The sequence below is a fragment of the Ipomoea triloba genome, chromosome 6, assembly GCF_003576645.1.
Source record: "Ipomoea triloba cultivar NCNSP0323 chromosome 6, ASM357664v1".
In the NCBI taxonomy this organism is placed as follows: Eukaryota; Viridiplantae; Streptophyta; class Magnoliopsida; order Solanales; family Convolvulaceae; genus Ipomoea; species Ipomoea triloba.
The window spans coordinates 12,277,062-12,297,180 of NC_044921.1; positions in this window are offsets into that span (position 1 = coordinate 12,277,062).

Consider the following 20,119-nt stretch of genomic DNA (forward strand, 5'->3'; position numbering starts at 1 on the left):
TTGTCTCCCAAGTGGGTAATGCTGCATATCGGCTAGCTTTGCCAGACATCGCACGCATTCATCTGGTTTTTTATGTGTTACTCTTAAAAGGCTGTCCAAATCCAATGGTCATCATACCAATCCATCCTCCACCATCAGCTGCTCAATTTCTAATTCTAATTCGTACTTTGGATCAACGTTTAGTGAAGGATAATAAACAAACGCTTCAACAAGTCCTAGTCCAATGGGAATGCTCTACACCTTCTGAAGCTACTTGGGAATTCTGGGGCACTTTCCATGTTGCGTTTCCAAACATCAGCCTTGAGGACAAGGTTGCTTTGGATGGCGAGGGTAATGTTACGCATGCGTGGCCACGAGACCGTAATAAGCGAGAGACAAGACCACCTCTTAGACTTTATGATTATGTGTGCTCCTAATTTTAAGGCTAACTTGTTAGTAATTTATTATTTCCTTACTATTTTTATTCATTTACTGCTTTGGTAGGTAGCGAATAATATGGACTTTGTAAGTGATTAGCACGTTTGTAGGAAATAGTTATTCGCTATCCTTGTATAAATTCATGCAGATAATGAGTGAATAGGCATCATCCCTGCATTGCAATATTTCCCCATCTTATTCTAGTATCTCTCTCCCTGCTATTTCTTTTTCTGGAGGCAGTCCATCCTCCAAAGTGGACAAAACTCACTTAAAATCATTCTCCCAACATCTCCAGCCCTATTTAGCTAGTAAAGTTTTGTTAAAAACATGTAGGTCTCTAAATCCCAATCCACTAAATTTTGTAGGTGGGCATAACTTCTCCCATGTTTGCCAATGTATACTACTACCACCCATTACACCAGTTTTCCACCAAAATCTATTCATTAATGCTTTTAGTTCATAGCGAGAAGAGATTGAGAGAAGAAATATACTCATGGTGTAATTGGAAGTGCTTAAGCTACAGTTTTGAGTAGAATCTCTTTACGTGCTTTAGACAGAAATTTTTTCTTCTATCCCCCTATTCTGCTACGGAGCTTATCTTCAATAAACCTAAAAACATGATGTTTGTTTTTTCCAATCATTGAGGGAAGCCCAAGATATTTACCAAAATCATCCGTTTGGTTGACCCCCGCGTAGGCGCGCTCAGTAAGGGTAAAATGGGAATGGCGAATGTTGAAGACTATTTAAAGCAAACCGCTATTTTTGAGAGGGGGATCCTGAATTGTTAGATCTAATTTTCTTCTTCCCTTGGGGGAATTTCCCCACCCTTAGTTATAGATTCTTAGATAGGGAAATTAGATTAGATCTAGAGTTGATTTTGAATTGAAGATTGAAGGGTGTAATATTGCTATCTTCTAGATTGGTAATCTCTACTCTATCTTTACATTCCCATTAGTTTAATTACAATTTTTATTTTGGTTCTTAATTGATTTTAGATTTCCTTTTGTTTTCATGATTTTTGTAATGTTTAGCTAGCATAGATTTGAGGATTAGATGTTCCAATCTAGTTATTGTGTTTGATTTGCTTCAACTCTTCTATTGATTCTAGAAATGTTGATTTAGGGTTCTTATATCTTGTGTGGTTGCTGTATGTCTTGATTTGCTTCTATTTCTGACCGGGATAGGTAGTAAAGTTAGGAGAAGTATATATTGCATGATAACTGGTCTATAGATCAGAGTCCTAATCGCCAACATCCCCGCCCTTGGTTCGGGAGGAGTGGTAGACCAAGTGTTTGTTAAAATGCCCAATCCGAATGAGGAACCGGGAATCCGAAGTGTGACGGCACTCAGTGATGGTGTCGTGGGCTCCCTTGATCGAATCCTAGTTGCATTGCCTAGGACACCCCGTAGTAGAATCAAACATGAGGCCTAGATAGGGCATTCATCTCCTTGTTTTCTTTAATTGGTTACTTTTGTTTCACTTTTGCTGGCAGGTAAAAAAGGCACAAACACAGACATACCAGAGCAAGAACATGTAAAAAAGAGATTAATTCAGATAATAATTCGGTAGTACTGGCAGACAAAGATGCTGAACCAGTGAATCTTGGAACAGTGATAGACCCAGAGACAGGCCTAGAGCATGTAGAAACAGTGACCGAAACAGAGCACACTAGAGTAGAGACAACAATTTTAACACCCCGAAATTTTGTAAGTATTTTAAAGAAAATATTATTATTATTTTCGAAATATTTATGTTTTATGTTGTCCAAAAGAGTTTTTGGAAATTATTATTTATGACAAAATATATATTTCGAATGTATATGTGTATATATATATATACTTATTTCGAAAATAGTACATAAGAGTTGATTTAGCTTGTTGGACTAAACCTTGAGTTTTCTATAAAATGGTTTTTGGTTCAAATCTAGGTAATACCATTTTTACTTTGAAAGCATATCATTGTTTCCAGAAAATGTTGAAATATATATATAGTATGCTCATTTTTGAACAAGTATTAAAATGCTTTGATGGCCGTGTATATCTAAATCTAATCTAAAAACATAATAAATGTGAATGAAGGTTATACCCCTCATTTATGTTCGTTTTTTCCGTTAAGTTTTTTTGTACAAGTTGTAGTACATAATATTTTGGACAAATATACCCCTACCGTTATAACTTCCGTTATCTTTTCCACTATTCTTACTATGCACATGCATTCAACATATATTTTCTTATCTTCTCCAATAATAATATAATAATAATATATACACATTAAATATTAGAGTTATATATTAGTTATTTTTGAAAATATAAATATCCAATTTATAAAAATATTTTACATTATTATTATTAGTATTATTATTATTATTATTATTTACTATATTAAAATTTAAATAAAATTAAAATTTAAATATAAAATACTAATATTGGGCACCTATTTGTTGCGCATCGCACATAAGAAAAACTAGTATACATATAAATGTTAGAGTGATGTGTTGTGTATATATATATAATGATTATAATAATAGTATATGTTGTCGAAATGTGCTAACTAGCATGTGTGTATATTTTATTTCTTGAGCAATGTAATTAGGAATTTGGTTAAAACATCATTTTAATCGGGGGGGATTTAAAATGGGAATGCCAAAAATTTGGGGAAATTGATTGGCAATAAATTCTAACATTACTATGTAATTATGGGTGAGAGGTTATGTTGTGAAGTGTGTATATATTTATGTGTGTGCGCCACTCTGCCGTGAGTATTGAGGAGAAGAGAAAAATCGGAGTTTAGTGGGTTTTGAGCCATGAGATTTATATATATGAGTGAGAGTTATATCGCGTGCACATATATATGAGTTATGAGTGAAGAAAAATATGGAGGTTCAGAAGATTACCAAATTGTTTTGGGTTCACTCAGTGGATTTTCGATTTTTTGGTAAGATTTATGTTCACCTAAAGTTATTTTTATCCCGATATAAAAATATTTTCTTAAGTGTTTATGTGCATAGTTTTTTTTTTTTTTAAAAAAAATCTATCAAAAATCTATTTTATTAGTATTATGAAATAGTTGTTATGTGGCTATGATCTTCATAATTGAATATGTTAATAGTATTGTGTATGATATATATATATATATATATATATATATATATATATATATATATATATATATAAAATAATGTATGTACCGTTAGAACACATATTTATTATATTCTGTTATTTGGTGGAATATTTGGATGCATGAGCTTTATTATGATTATTAGATAGTTATGTGATTATTGAGTGGATTAAGAGTTCAAGTTGGATATGATGATTTATGTGATTTTTTGGAATTTAAGTGATTGAAATAATGTAAGTTATATTCTTTACTGATTCGTATGCATATATTGTTAAAATTCAAGTTCCACATACGTGTATCACACCTATGATTATATGAGATATATTTACATTCATTTACGCTGTGTTCACATATGCGTATGTATAAATGTGTAATTGGTATATACGAATAGAGTACAGTAATTAGGTGTGAAATTTTAATACATTGTATTTGGTGTATTAGTATTGGTTGGATGATTAGTATTGATGGAATATTTATATTTCGATAATGGTTTGATAATGAGTACAAAGATTATAGATACAGGTGTAAGTTGAAAGTTATTACTTGGGTGTAAAGACTTTTGATATAAGGTATGAAATTCGAAGGTTATGTTATTTATATATTTTGTCTCGGGAGGATGGTGATATTTGGACGTTTTGAACTCTCCTTTTTGGTTGCTATTATTATTGTGAGAGTTGTGTTCTCTCTATTTTGTTTGGCCACTGGTTAATGGATTCGTCCGGTTGGTTTGGATTTCGTTTTGGCCACCGGTCCGTGAATTCGTCCGGTTGGTTTGGTATTGGTTTGGAAGTTTGAAACTTTCCATTTGGACCCATTCCTCCCTGACACTGTATATAATAACTGTTGATGGACATATGAAAAGTGTGAATAATTATTTGGAAATTCTACATTTGTTGGTTATTGTGAGAGTTTTGGATACTCTCTATATTTTGGTGGTTATTTAGAGAGATTGGAATTCTCTCTTTGGTATCTATTTTGAGAGATGGGAAATATCTCTTTGGTTATGGTTATACAATTGGAAATTATATTTAGTCATTATCGTGATTTGAAAATTCTTTGGTGACTATTTAAGGATTTTAAATCTCTTTGGTGAATATATTATAATAAATTTTGAGTACTGGTGGTATTATGAAATATCTTGAGGAAATGATTATATGTAAATGTTGAGATACAGATTATATTGTGAATCTTGATGAGAGAATGGTTGTATGATTTTGATTACGGTTAGGCAATGCCTTGATTCCCTAGAAATTTTATAGATGTTATGATATATATTTGGATGCGTGATTTCATAAGTTATAATTTTAATGGTTTAAGATTATTTCTATTGATGAGGATAATAAAATGTTTAAGGGGTTATTATATGTGAGAATTATGTGCTCCAAGATGCTATGTGCTATGTGTAAAATGTTTTATGAGATGGAGTTTCCACTCTTTAGTTATTTTGCAGGTATTAATTACATGGCATTGGCATGAGAGTGAACTGTCTTAAAATCGTGAAAAGGTTGTAATTTAATTCATTAGAAATCTACTATTGTAATAGTAATATTTTGGTAGTTGGTTTTAGCCTGTGCGTTTGAGTATAAGAGATACTTGAACGTGGAATAACGCCCCTTTTTCCTGTTTATTGTTGAAGCTTCCGCTTGTGTAAAAGTCATTTGTAATAAAAAAAAAATTTTACCTGTATTTTCTTAAGTAGAAAAAAAGTGGGGTGTTACAACAATAGAGCTAGAGACTACTGGAACAGACAAAGAGATAGAACTAGTTAATCTAGAATCAGAAACATAGTGTGAAACATCAGGAGCAGATATAGGAATATAAACCAATAAAGATGGAGTAGGTAAAGAAACATATATACTAAAAATATCATAATAATTAGTAGAAGGCATAATTAAAAGACAGATATACGAGCCGATAATGAAAATATAAATAATGGGTAAATTAAAAATCCGAAATTCAGGTATTTAGAAAATACCAACTAAAGAATAAGTATTAGAAGGTACCAATACTCCCAAAGAAAGTTTTTCTGCAGCTTCTAATGACGCAAGGATTTCAAAAGAAATTTAGGGTTTGAGATTCTACCTCTAAACAACGTTCTGGATCTGTACCAAAGCGCACAAATTTATTAGGAAAAAAATAACTTATTGAATTATAAAATACTTGGTTTATTTCAATTATGACCCTTCAAAGTAGCCTTGGACAAGTGTTGCGAAGAGGCTGAATGAAAACACCATTTTCTTGTGGATATTCCTAGTCGGGAAGAACTTGTCCCCCAATTTGTGTGCATTGTGATCGCTAAGCTGCACTCACAGGGTACAAAGTAGCATATATAATGGTAAGTCTAGACATATAGCTATATATCGTATACATAATACTATTAAACAACTTCTCACAAAGGGTGCTATATTTGTTGACTACGTGAGGTCAGAGGATAATGTACTAGATCTAGTAACCAAATGGTTGAGCAAAGGTGTTGTAGAGAAGTTTACACGAGGAATGGGATTAAAGCTACTGGAATAAAAATTCTATAGTAGATACCCAACCTAGTTGGCACTTATGTTCAATAGGACAACTAAATATGGAACGAAGCATGTTATTTCTAACCACTGCTCATTTAAACAGTGACTCCTGCACGAGGCTAGCACGTTGATGATTTAATGATTCAAATTGTCGGTTGACATGTGTGAGTATGCGGGATACTCGAAAAGGAATCAACTATGTGAGAGAGAAGTGGGGTCACTTCAAAGGACAATCAATAGGGATCAATTATTTAGAAACTCTTGCAGAATCAGGAATGGTGTTCCATGGCCAAAATGGGCACACCCATGAGAATAGAACAAAGGTTGGAAGGTTCTTGTGTGGGATATATCATCGTCTACACAAGCAACAATACGATTCAAAGACATTGCGTTCTAATGGACAAGTAGAGTAAATATATCTTCTCAAAGGAAGGTTCAAAGGGTAACACCTACCTATCCTATGCAGGGATCGACCGTTGAGCACAATTGTGTTATTTTCCATGTCTCGAAAATCAAATTTCATTCATGTTTGGGATTGTTGAAAATTTTTGCTAAAATGACAATTTGAAGTGGCTATTTTGTAGTACAAATTTATGTAAGGTCCACTTCCAATTTGGGTCGGGTCAAAGTGGATTTGAGTTTTTCGTAGTGAGACGAAGAAATGAATATATTGTATGCTAAAAACATAGGGGTGAATGAGAAATTGATTATCAAAATAGACCCATTTTGAGTTGGAAAATAGAGTTGGGAAGACTTTGAAGTAACCTTTGTCCCATATTGGAAAGAGATGCGTGTTTGCATTAGTATATATATACAAGTCCCTTTTAAAAGGTGGTTGAATTGTATAGTGTTGGAACTTTTAGCATAAAATGACATTTAAGTGGCTATTTTGTGATACAAATATATGTAGGGTCCACTTTCAATTTGAGTCGGGTCAAAGTGAATTTGCACTCTTCATAGTGAGACGAAGAAATTAACATATTGTACTTTCAAAATGGATAATAGGTGAATGATAAATTGATTCTCAAAGTAGACTCATTTGAGTTGGAAAATGAAGATGGAAAGGCTTGTAAAAAGCACGTGTCCCACGTTGGTCTTGGAAGTGGCCGGATTTGCATCACTATATATACAAGTCCCTTTTAGAAACAAGTTGAATTGTATAGCATAGAGGCTCTCTCTTGCACGTAGGGTGGGTGCAAATCAAATTTTTGGATGGGACTATTCGGACCAAGGAGTAGGTTTGACCGAGCAGTTGATTGCTTGTACACTCTTCGGAGTATCGTTATGGAATATTAACTTTGATACTACAGAATTAATTTTTAATTTATTCCAATTTTAATATTTCGAATCAATTTTCATATTAATTGTTGAAGGTTACAGGATAGTTTTTAAAACTAGTGTGATTGTCATTGTTTACTGCTATAAAATCCTTCTTCTACTATAAAAAGGCTTTGGTGTTGGGTAGATTTTTTATGTTGTTTTTCAGAACTTGAAAATCGTTATTTTCTCTCCGTCTCTCTCAAAATCTTTTCTTACGAAAACTCTGCCAATACTTCTGAAAACATTGAAGTGCATGATCATTGTTCTAGTTCGGCAGATTTATTTGTTTTAGTGATCAAACATTAACCTGTAATCCATTTTATCTTGGGAGACTAGCGCTACAAGACTATAGCACATTCGGGAGGTGCGAATCGATTTAAGGAGAGTGTGAGTACACACGACTTGGATTTTCCACCTGTTCTCCTTTTCTTCTATTTTCCACGTGTTTATATATATAGTAGAGTTCAGGTGTGGTCACGCCTTTCCGTGTGGTCGGTATGGTATACACCACTAGTGTTAGGAAAATGCACAACACAAATTAGCACCATTAGGAATGCATCACCAAAAACACACCACTAGGTACCAAATATACTCTACACAGTGTTCGAAAATGCACAACTAGGGGCATGTGAGTTATGTCGATGTTTTTTTGTGCATTTTCATTGTTGTGCATTTTCCTAACACTAGTGGTGTATACCGCACCGACCACACAGGAAGGTGCGGCCGCATTTGAGCAAATTTCTATATATATTTACATATATATATATATATGTACATATATGTATACATATATGTATATATATATATACATATAGGAAGGGTTCGGGTGAGATAAAAGCCACAGGTGAGAAGTGAGATAGAATCTAAGCCGCAGATCAAAAAAAAAATTCGCCACCTACGAACTTCAATAATGTGCACTGGAAGAAAGGAAAAATGTGCATTAGAAGGCAAAAAATGTGCACTGGAGGCACAAAGATGTGAAACAATTATTGAAAAAATTAAATTTAATATAGGATCATCATCACAAATCATAAACGACCATAAATAATAAACAAATAAACAATATTCAACTCAAATTAATAATTAGTGATCAAGATTAATTGATCTTTTAAAAAATGTTCGTCATCTACAATTAAAAAAAAGCTCTGGATGGCACAACAGTACAATGTGCACTGTATGGCATAAAAATGTGCACCGGATGAAGGAACAATTTGCACTGGAAGAAGGAACAATGTGCACTGTATGGCTTAACAATGTGCACTGGAAGAAGGAAAAATGTGCACTATATGTCATAACAATGTGCTCTGGAAAAAGGAACAATGTGCACTGTATGGCATAACAATATGCACTAGAAGAAGGGAAAATGTGCACTGTATGACATAAAAATGTGCACTGGAAGGCAAAACAAAAAAAACTTACTTACACAAAATTACAATAATGCCACCGCATTTTTTTTAAATCTCCAATTTGGACCTTGATCTGGATTCAATCTACGGATATAATTTTATCTTATTTCTCACCTAAGGCAATTGTTTCACATGATCCTTTATCTATATATATAGATTTCTATTCAAATGTAGTCGCTCTATCCCGTGCGATCGGTGCGGAATACACCACTATGTATACAAATATACAACACTCAATGTTAGAAAATGCACCACAATGAAAATACACAAAACACCAAGAAACACAACACACACCCAAAATAATGCACCATAACTCCCCTGCCCTAATGGTGCATTTCCTAACACTGTGTGGTGTATATTTACATACCTAGTGGTGTATTTTTTTGGTGACGCCTACCTAATGGTGCATATTTGTGTTGTGCATTTTCTAACATTGAGTGGTGTATATTTGTATACATAGTGGTGCGGCTGCACGTTAAGACGCGGCCACACCTGATTATGACTATATATATATGTATGTATGTATGTATGTATGTATGTATGTATGTATGGAAGGGTTCAGGTGCGGGGAAGGGTTATGTGCGGTTACGCACCTTAAATATACAAATCACGAACCTTAAGCACACAAATAAATCACCTTAAAAACACAAACCACTACACGCGCACCTAAAGTTTTATGCCGACGCACTTTAAGTACACAAACCACACCTAAGGTTTTAAAATGGTGCACCTTAATTTTTAACAACTCACGCACCTTAAGAAGGAAAACAACGCACTTTAAGCAGGAAAACCACGCACCTTAAGGTTTAGGTTCACTCACCTTAAGTTTCATCACTGACGCACCTTAAGCACACAAACCACACACCTTAAGAAGGAAAACCGCGCATCTAAAGCAACCACATAACTGCACTGAAGAAGGCCACACACACACACACACACACACACATATATATATATATATATATGTATGTATATATATATATAGAGCTTATAAAGGTTTTCTTGCGCAAGGGGTGCAAATGAAATCCTAGAATGAGCTTGAAAAGGTGAGGTATGTTATGCCAGATTTCCGAATAGGTGCATTACTGCAATGCTCAAATTACAAATCTGTAAGATGCAAATAAAGCAGCTTAATTAGCTTGTACGTGGAAATTGATAGTGCGTGGAATGCATGCTACAATGAATATATGGATATGGTGAGAGTTTAGGCTACAGCATTATACTGTTTGTGGTTCTTTGCTTGTTGGAACTTGGAAACTAGTGGCTCTTAAAGCTTTGGATGACTTGAATCCCACTCAACCTAATTGAGGTATAACCATCTATCAATTATTTTTCTTTTCCTGCAGCCTATTTTGTGAGTACGTACTGTTAGTTTATCATATTTCAAGATTTTAATTTGGTTCATGGATTTACCTACTAAAAATGAGAATCAAAATCATAGTTAGTGTTTGGTTGACAGTTTTTAATCTTATCGTTAATCTAATTTTTAAGTTTGGATTATTACTTGATTTTTGTTTTGAATTTTTTTTGTTCAAATTGATGCTTTAGATGTCATTATATTAGAATCAATAATTTTATTTTTCTGTATTTTTAAAACATTTTTTTTTTAACAAGCAAACTTGCAAAATGTCATAACTTGTGATGAACAGATTCTGTAACTCACACAACGTCTAAGCTCTTTAACTAAACAAAAAAAAAATCAAACAAATATTGCAACTAATGGCTTTCTTGAACTACACATCCATGCTGCAAGAACAGTCTTTTCAAATCTTCAGTAAGCTTAGAGTTGGGAAAAGTTACTCTCCTCAGTGATGGGCAAGAGAACACAATCCGTTCAACCAAACTGGCATCAACATGGGTACACATCCCAACTTGATTTCGCGTAACCTTTTACACTTTTTCGCCGCTTGTGACTCCGTTACACCCCTCGAGAACCAATTTCAGGAGCCCCAAACATCTGATCCCAATTGCTGCAAGGCCGCTATTATTCAACCCTGACCTAGCTGCACTTAGCACCTCGAGTTTTGCTAAAGAACTCAGGCACTCATCTGAAATAATTGCGCAATGTAGATCAATAGCTTGCAAAGCTCGACCATAAGTGCTGAAACCTTAAGCAATCAGATTACTGTTTCAACAAGTAATACCATAAACTGAAACCGAGTTCATCTTTGCACTGTTTTGCAACAAAAGATGAATCCCATTTGCAGTAATGAAACAGCAACTCAAAGTTTCAATACTTTGAAGATTCAAACAATTGGATAGTGCTGCAATTGACCTATCAGTGATGTAATAATTCCCAGAAAGATTAATTTTCCGCAATTTCCTCAAACTCAAAGATAAAGCCTCAATTCCATCATCTGTAACTACCGATTCATTTCCCTCCAGATCCTTAGATCTTAAGTGCGCGTCAACTCTAGGAAAACTGATGTCTAACTCTTCCAAACACGGGAAACAACAAGCAATTCTCTTCAAATTAGAATTGCCTAAAACATGCAGATTCTTGCACTTTAAAACCTTCAAATTCTTAAAAACCGATCCAGAATCCTTCGACTAATCAAAGGGGATTCGGGTCTGATTAGAAATATCAAGTTCTTGAAGATTTAGCAAGCAGAGATGCCAGATTTCAGAGAAAATTGTAGTGACATCACCATGGAAATTGCTGAGATTAACGGAAACAAGATTAGGGAAACGGTGAAGGAGTTTAGGGAGGGTACCAGTGATGATCGGGTCGGTCACGGATAATCGGAGGCGGAGAGAATTGGTGAGCGCATAGAAACTCTTGCAAACCAAAGAGAGGGAATCGAATTCGCAGTCGCGATCGAGTTTTGTGAAGATCAGATCCCAACACTCTTCTGGCAAGTCGTTGCATGGCTCCGCCATGTTTGTGGAACACAGAGCTTCGCTTCGACTCTTGAGACTTGAATTTTAAAACATTTATTCTTATTATAGAGGTCATACACAACCAAAGTAATCATTCTAATTCCACCCTACTACTAAAATTGTAAAATATTTTTAACCAAAACCTATTATCATTATCAAATATTTAATTTTCATTTTGATTTCGATTTCCATGTACGACGAAACACACCCCAAGTATTACGGAGTAATTCACAACTGGAGATAAAGATTCCTCTCTTAGCTTGCCTTCTCTTCAAGACTTCAAAGCAAACACGCTTATTTCATTTTCCATAGCACACACAAATATCACGTACCCATACACGCACTATAAAGTCGATATATGAATTTAAATTTTTAAAAAATATATAAAAAAAACTTTTAAGTTTTGGCATTTCCCTTCGCCATTGGATAGGATAGATCTATCAGCTGTTTAAAGCTATACGTAGAATTCAATACTTCAATGTAGAGTAAGGCTTTGTTTGGTTATTGGCGAATCCACCAAATTTTGGCGGATCCGCCATTTTCAGCGTTTTAACTAATGGTCAAAACGCTGAAAAGTCGTTTGGTTAATGGCGGTTTGGAGCAGCGGATTTGCTCCAAACTGCCAATTTGCAAAACGCTGCTATTAGCAAGATGAGTTTTGAATAATGTGATTCAATCAGAACGTTCAGTACAAGAGAGTCCTATATCTCTAAACTACCTAATTGACTCCTATACAATAGGATGGTTACAGCAAAGTATTCTAAGCCACAGAACACATATTGACCATATAACAAGATTAGTAACAAATAATAATAATAACATAAATAATATAACTCACACACCCCCTCAAGCACAAGGGCGGTGAGCAACGACATTGAGCTTGTCCCGTAGAGCAGCAAAACGCGGTGCTGGTAGAGGTTTGGTGAAGATGTCTGCTAACTGGTCCTTCGTAGACACAAAGTTGACCTTGAATTCGCCAGACACAACCTTATCTCGAATAAAATGGTAGTCGATCTCCACATGTTTGGTTCGAGCATGAAAAACCGGATTGGCTGCTAGATACGTCGCACCAAGATTGTCACACCATAGAGTTGCTGGGTTGTCAGTATGTCACCCCAGTTCCCGGAGTAAGGAAAGAACCCAAGTGACCTCAGCCGCAGCATCAGCCAGACCCTTGTATTCAGCTTCTGTGGAAGACCTGGCGACAGTGCGTTGCTTGCGTGAGACCTAGGAAATCAGATTGGAACCCAAGTAGACTGCATAGCCGCTGGTGGATTTTCTGTCAACAGGACACCCAGCCCAGTCCGAGTCAGAATAAGCGTGAATGTCTGTAGTAGTAGACGAAGCAAGTCGTAGCCCGTAATCAATGGTGCCCTTAACGTAGCGTAGGACACGTTTTAGAAGACTCCAGTGGTCGACGGTGGGATCGTGCATATACTGACAGAGACGGTTGACCGCAAACGACAGATCTGGCCTGGTGATTGTGAGATATTGTAGAGCCCCAACAATATGACGATACTGAGTCGGATTGTCATAAGATTGAGTAGACAAGTTGGCGAATTGAGAGATCGCTGTCGGCGTAGCTAGGGGCTTACAGTCAGACATTCCAGCTCGAGTCAAAATGTCAGTCATGTAGCGCCGTTGGCTCAACAGAACTCCTCCAGAGTCCTCAATGGTCTCAATGCCCAGAAAGAAAGTAGGTTTACCCAGATCCCTGATTTTAAAGGTCGTTGACAGCTTGCGGAGAAGCGAGGTTATGAGCAGAGAATCATTTCCCGTCATTATAATGTCGTCAACATATACCAGTAAATAAACCCGAGAAGAGCCAACCGCATAGTGGAACAAAGAAACATCTGTCTTAGAACCCGAAAAGCCCGCAGAAAGCAAGTAGTCATGCAGACGCTTAAACCAGGCCCTCGGTGCCTGCTTGAGCCCATATAGAGACCGCTGCAGAAGACAGACATGGTCTGGTCGTAACGAGTCCTCGTAACCGGGAGGCTGTTTCATGTAAATTGTTTCTGTAAGATGCCCATTAAGAAAGGCGTTGTGAACGTCAAGCTGACGAAGAGACCACCCACGAGAAACAGCAAGAGATAACAACATCCGGACTGTAGTCGGTTTAACAACCGGGCTGAAAGTATCAAAGAAGTCCTCTCCTGCTACCTGATTATAGCCCTTGGCTACCAGGCGAGCTTTATAACGCTCAACTGAACCATCGGCCTTGTGTTTGGTGCGGAAAACCCATTTTCACCCTATAATGTTCATGTGAGGTTTCGCTGGAACTAGGCGCTAGGTAGAATTGTGTAATAGTGCATTGAACTCCTGGTCCATGGCATCGCGCCACTCGGCATGTCCCACAGCTTGGGAATAACACGTCGGATCAACAGTTGTGTTTAAAGCAAACAATTGTTCATTCGTTCCACGGGTCATATGCCGTAGTCGCATGTTACGTCCGCGCTCTATGGGCTGAGAGCGTCGAGTATTAGTAGTGGATGCAGCTGGGGCGGCCTCTATAGCCAACGGAACTGGCTCAACGGCTATAGGAACGGCATCACAGTCACTAGCAACGGGCTGATTGGTGACTATAGGCCCAGAGCCCCAGGGAGTCGTGCTTGCAGGCCGCAAGGTACCTTGCAATTGTGAGTCTGAAAATGGGAAAACAGACTCGTCAAAACGCACGTGGCGACAGATTAGGATTTGACCAGTTAATAGGTCCATGCAACGATAACCCCTATATGACACCGGGTAGCCTAGGAAGACACAGGGTGTTGATCGATACTCGATTTTGTGCTGATTATATGGTCTTAAATACGGGTAACACCGACACCCGAAGACTCTAAAGAAGGCATATGGTGGTGGAGTCTTGTAAAGACAGTAGTAGGGACTTTTAAACTGAAGGACTGATGAGGGCAGACAATTTATAAGGTAAGTGGCTGTTTCAAAAGCATAGTCCCAGTATTTTTGTGGAGTAGAACTTTCTGCTAGTAGGGCGAGGCCGGTTTCGACAATATGTCTGTTCCGACGCTCAACACGCCCATTTTGTTCGTGGGTATAGGCGCAAGATTGCCTATGTGTAATCCCAAGAGACTCAAAGGTCTTGTGTAAACGGCAGTATTCGCCCCCAAGATCAGATTGTATGGATTTGATAGAACGCGAAAAACGGCGTTCCACCGACACACGAAACAGATCAAATACTTTATAGATGTCTGATTTTAACCGTAAGGGAAAAAACCAGCAAAAACGTGAGAAATCGTCTACAAATAATACAAAGTAGCGAAATCCAGAAGCAGAAATAATGGGCGCAGGACCCCAAATATCTGTGTAAAGCAAATCTAATACATTTTCACTAGATTTAACAACTCTATCTAATGGAAAACGGCTCGATTTGCCTTTTTGACACGACGAACACAGCGGCAATGAATGGATTTTATTTGATGTGACAGGACAACTTGCAAGAACACGACTCAAGACTTGCGCATGAGGATGACCCAACCTATTGTGCCATATCACGGGTGATGCCCGAGCACTGACGAACGCGAATTGACTCTGAGATACGGGTAACTTGTATAATCCACCAGAAGTTGGCCCTTTAAGAAGAACTGCCTTGGTAATGCAATCCTTCACAACAAAGAAATTGTTATGAAATTCAAAAAAAACATCGTTGTCGTTAGTGAATCGATCGACTGATAAAAGAGGAACAGACAAATTGGGGACATGTAGAATTTTTGATAACTTTAGGGGCTTTGACACAGAAGGAAGAAAAGTATGGCCTATACTGTTAATTTCCAAACCTGAACCGTTTCCAACCCTCAGTACATCTCCTCCCGTATATTCAGAGGACTGCTGGAGCATCGCCGCATCAGGGGTGGCGTGGGCTGAAGCTCCATTGTCTGGGTACCATCCACCATCGGCGACGCACACCGCGGGCTCACCGGCGGCAACGGCGACATTCGCTTGTGGAGAGGGCTGCTGGCCAGTGTATCTGCGGTAACATGTCACCGCCGTGTGACCATGAGAGCGGCAGATCTGACAGCGGGGAGTGCCACGACCGCGATTCTGACCGCCACGTCCACGCCCGTTCTGGCCGCGATTCTGACCGCCGCCGGTTCCGTTTCTCCCGCCGAACCCGCCGTCGCTGTTGACCTTCATACAGCGCCGAAGGAGATCCACCGGCAACCTCAGAACCAGGGGTGAAATCATCTTGGAAGATGAACTCCTGGGCCTGGAGAAAATCGGCGAGCTGCGGGATAGACACCGGTGTGCCAGAGATAGTCAACGTCGCCGCCATTGCCCGGAATTCTGGCCGTAATCCCCTGAACACATAAAGGTTCTGTTCATCAAGGGATACGGGACGTCCGGCCAGGGCAAGGTTTTCGACCAACAGTTGGGCACGGCCAAGGTATTCGGACGTCGAGCTGTTATCCTAGCGAAGAGCTTTAAACTGTCCGAGGAGATTGAGGCACTGGGCACGGCTGGACGAACCCAAGGCGACAATGATGGATGCCCAGACCTCGCGAGCGGTGCTCCAGCCTACCGCAAGGTACATCACTTCATCGGACAATGAGGAAATCAGAAGTGAGAGGATGGATTGATCCTGCTGCACCCATGTAGCGTGGGCAGGATTCGGAGGTGCTGCTACGGCGGCGGTGGTGCCAGCGGTGGTCGGAGCTGCAAGGGTTGGCGGCGGACATGGCAGTGAACCATCCACATAGCCCAGGAGGCCTTGTCCTCGTAGGAATGGAACAAGCTGGGTGCGCCAAAACAGGAAGTTCCTGGTCGTGAGCTTAATGGAGACGAAATGGTGGGCTGAGGAGAGTGGGTTGGTGTTGGTGACCGGAGCCACCGCGGTGGTGTTCTNTGGGTTGGTGTTGGTGACCGGAGCCACCGCGGTGGTGTTCTCAACCGGACGCTCGGTGACAGAATTGATCGACATTGTGGTAGGAAAAGGAGAGAGAGAAAAAATTTCCTATCGCTAGCTGATACCAGATGAGTTTTGAATAATGTGATTCAATCAAAACGTTCAGTACAAGAGAGTCCTATATCTCTAAACTACCTGATTGACTCCTATACAATAGGATGGTTACAGCAAAGTATTCTAAGCCACACAACACATATTGACCATATAACAAGATTAGTAACAAATAATAATAATAACATAAATAATATAACTCACAAGCAGCGTTTTGCAATAGCATTTTGGAGAAAGAAAAATCTTTCCCCAAAATGCCCTTATTATTATTAAAAAAAAAATATTTAACTTTTAGTTTGCCCAGCAGCCTAGAAGCCGCTAGGCAAACTACTGGATTTAACGGAGCCTTGAGGCTCCTTTTATAGGAGCCTCAAGGCTCCCTTCCTCACTTATCCCACCGATGTGGGATAAGTGAGGGAACAAAATTATAAAAGGGGAGCCGCATCGGCTCCCCCCTCTTTTTTTTTTTTTTTTTTTTTTTTGTAATTTTTTTTAAACATTATTGTTATTATTATGTTTATTATTATAATTATTATTATTGTTGTTATTGTTAGTGTATATATATATATATATATATATATATATATATATATATACACACACACATTTATTTATTTATTATGTATACTCTTTTGGTCATTTTACATGTTAACCGCTAATCTAAACAGCTAATTTTACCAAACATCTTTTTGCAAACCGCTAATACAATCCGTTGGTCAAACCCGCTAATACAATCCGCTATTTGATAACCGCTAATACAACCCGCTACCGCTAAATGCTAACCGCTGATAACCAAACAAGCCCTAAGTATCAAATCCATCATATAACTTTATTGTTTGATGACTCAATTAACTACCCATCCATTTCTTCTGATCTGTTATATTGAATTCCCTCTTTTATAATAATGTTTGGGTGGGTGCTACAAATCCATAGAATCGACATCACACATGTGCAGGGCTGTTCAGACATGGTTAAAGTAAGGATCGTTTTTTTTTTTTTTAAATTTTCGTGGACCTGTGCTGATAAATAAGTGGAGCCCTATCAAAGTATATAAATAAACTGCTAATTCAAGGAAAATTGCAAAGAATCTAAGTTTAGGCCATTATAATCACAAATACAGATACTAACTATTAGGTTAGGGCTAGATTAGGGACCCCTAAAATTTTGGGGCCCTATGTTGTTGCACATCTTGCATGACCTAAAATCCGGTCCGGTTAAAGTATCTAACGAACTATTGTTATACAGTGGAATAGTGGACCATTGTATGGTATTAAATTACAATATAATTAAAATGATACTTCAGTGTTATTATAATGAAACTAGTGTGTTGAAAATAAAACTAAAAAATAGAGCTCATTTATCAACGTATATTGTCAAATGAATCTGTAGTATAATTAAAATGATATTTTAGTGTTGTTATAATGAAACTAGTGTGTGTGAAATATGAAACTAAAATCCAGAGCTATACAATAACATATATTGTCAAATGAACCTTGAGTATAATTAAAATAATACTTTAATATTACTATAATTAAACTAGTGCGTGTGAAAAATGAAACTACAAAATAGAGCATAATTAAACTAGTACGTGTGGAAAATGAAACTACAAAATAGAGCTCATGCAATAATGTATATTGTCAAATAAACTGTAATAAAATTAAAATAATACATTAATATTTCTATAATGAAACTAATATGTGAAAAATAAAACTGAAAAATATATCAATATTGTCAAATAAAAGGACTTAAGTGGAATTAAAATTATTCTTACTTCATGGACCACAAATGCGCCACGGCCACACTAAAATTTGCCATATACCACAACTTTTATGGTTGTAGGATAGCTGTTGCAAGTTTCTTTCTTTCACTTTCATCATCAGTACTTTAAATTATTATGGGCATTTGATAAATAATCTAACATATCAGCCAATTTTGATTTATTTGACCACTATTAATTGTTTGAATTAGTTAAAAAATCAATATAAGTGTTTAGTTAATAAGCTTTTTGTAACTCCAAAATGTTAAAATTTAAAAGACTACTTAAAGCAGCATTTCCAATTAGCATTTTGCGAAAAGAAATTATATCAAACAACTATTAGCTAACAACTAATTTATCAAACAACTTTTTACAATCAACTAATGTTATCAATAAATCATATCTTTTAATCGAAACAGCCAGCCCAATCAGCTAATGTTATCAATTAATCATACTTTCTTTTTCTTGTATTTTATCACTCTTTGCATCATATATATGATTTAATAAAGTTTTTTTGAGAAAATGTTTGTGACTGCATATTTTTTTATTGTTGTAGTATTTCATAAAACTATGTTATATTTTTTAAAAATGTTCTAGAAATTTCTCTCTAGCCTGCGAACTCTCTGCGGATTCTTCTTGATTCTACAGTCCAATGGACATTGATCCATCTCCAGTAAGGAGATCCGAAGAGGATGATGACCTCTTAGTACGTAGCACCAAAAAGATGAAGACATCTACGACTTCTACTCTGAGCGAAGAAGATAATCCCATGATGAGTAGGAGAGCAACCAGGGGAACAAGTGAGGAGAACAACCGTCCGGAAGTCCAGAATGTATCCTACAGAGACATGGTCACAAGAGGACATGCAGAAGAAGATCACAACCGTCCGGAAGTCCAGAATGTATCCGACGACGAGGCAATGCCAACGGAAGAAGATACAGAAAGATGTCTGATCATCAGATTGACGAAAGAGGAGAAAAGAGATCTTTGACGCCCATGGAAGCTCGCACTAATCATCAAGGTTTGGGGAAGGAAGTAGGGTACAACTATTTACTTAATAGAATTAAAGCACTGTGGCGACCAAAAGCCATGATGGAGTTAGTGGCTATTGAGAATGAATACTTTGTTGTGAGATTTGACTCAGTTGACGATTATGAATATGCTAAATATGGGGGCCCCTGGATGGTGATGGATCATTATCTAATCACAAAGGAATGGGTGCCTAACTTTGACCCATTACAGGATATGACAGAAAAGATATTAGTTTGGGTCAGATTCCCCTCTCTGTCCATGGAGTATTATAAGTACAACTTTCTGAACAAAGTTGGAAAAGAGATAGGGATGCCAATAAGAATTGATGAGGCAATGAATCTGGTATCTAGAGGCAAATATGCTAGAATGTGTGTAGAAGTGGACGTAACCAAGCCTCTGCTATCTAAGTTCAAACTCAAAGATAAAATTCACCGGATTGAGTATGAAGGTTTATTCCTGGTGTGCTTCAATTGCGGAGTCTATGGTCATAAGGATGAAGCCTGCCCTATCAATAATGAAAAACAAGTTGAAGAAGATAAACAAGACTTTGTACCAGAAGAAAGAACCAATGAGATCAACACTTTAGAAAAGGTGGCATTTCCAATTCAAAGGACAAAGTTCAAGAGTCCACCGGAATATAATGAGGCGTTTGGCCCTTGGATGTTGGCAACGAGAAAACCGAGAAGAGGACGCCAGCCTAAC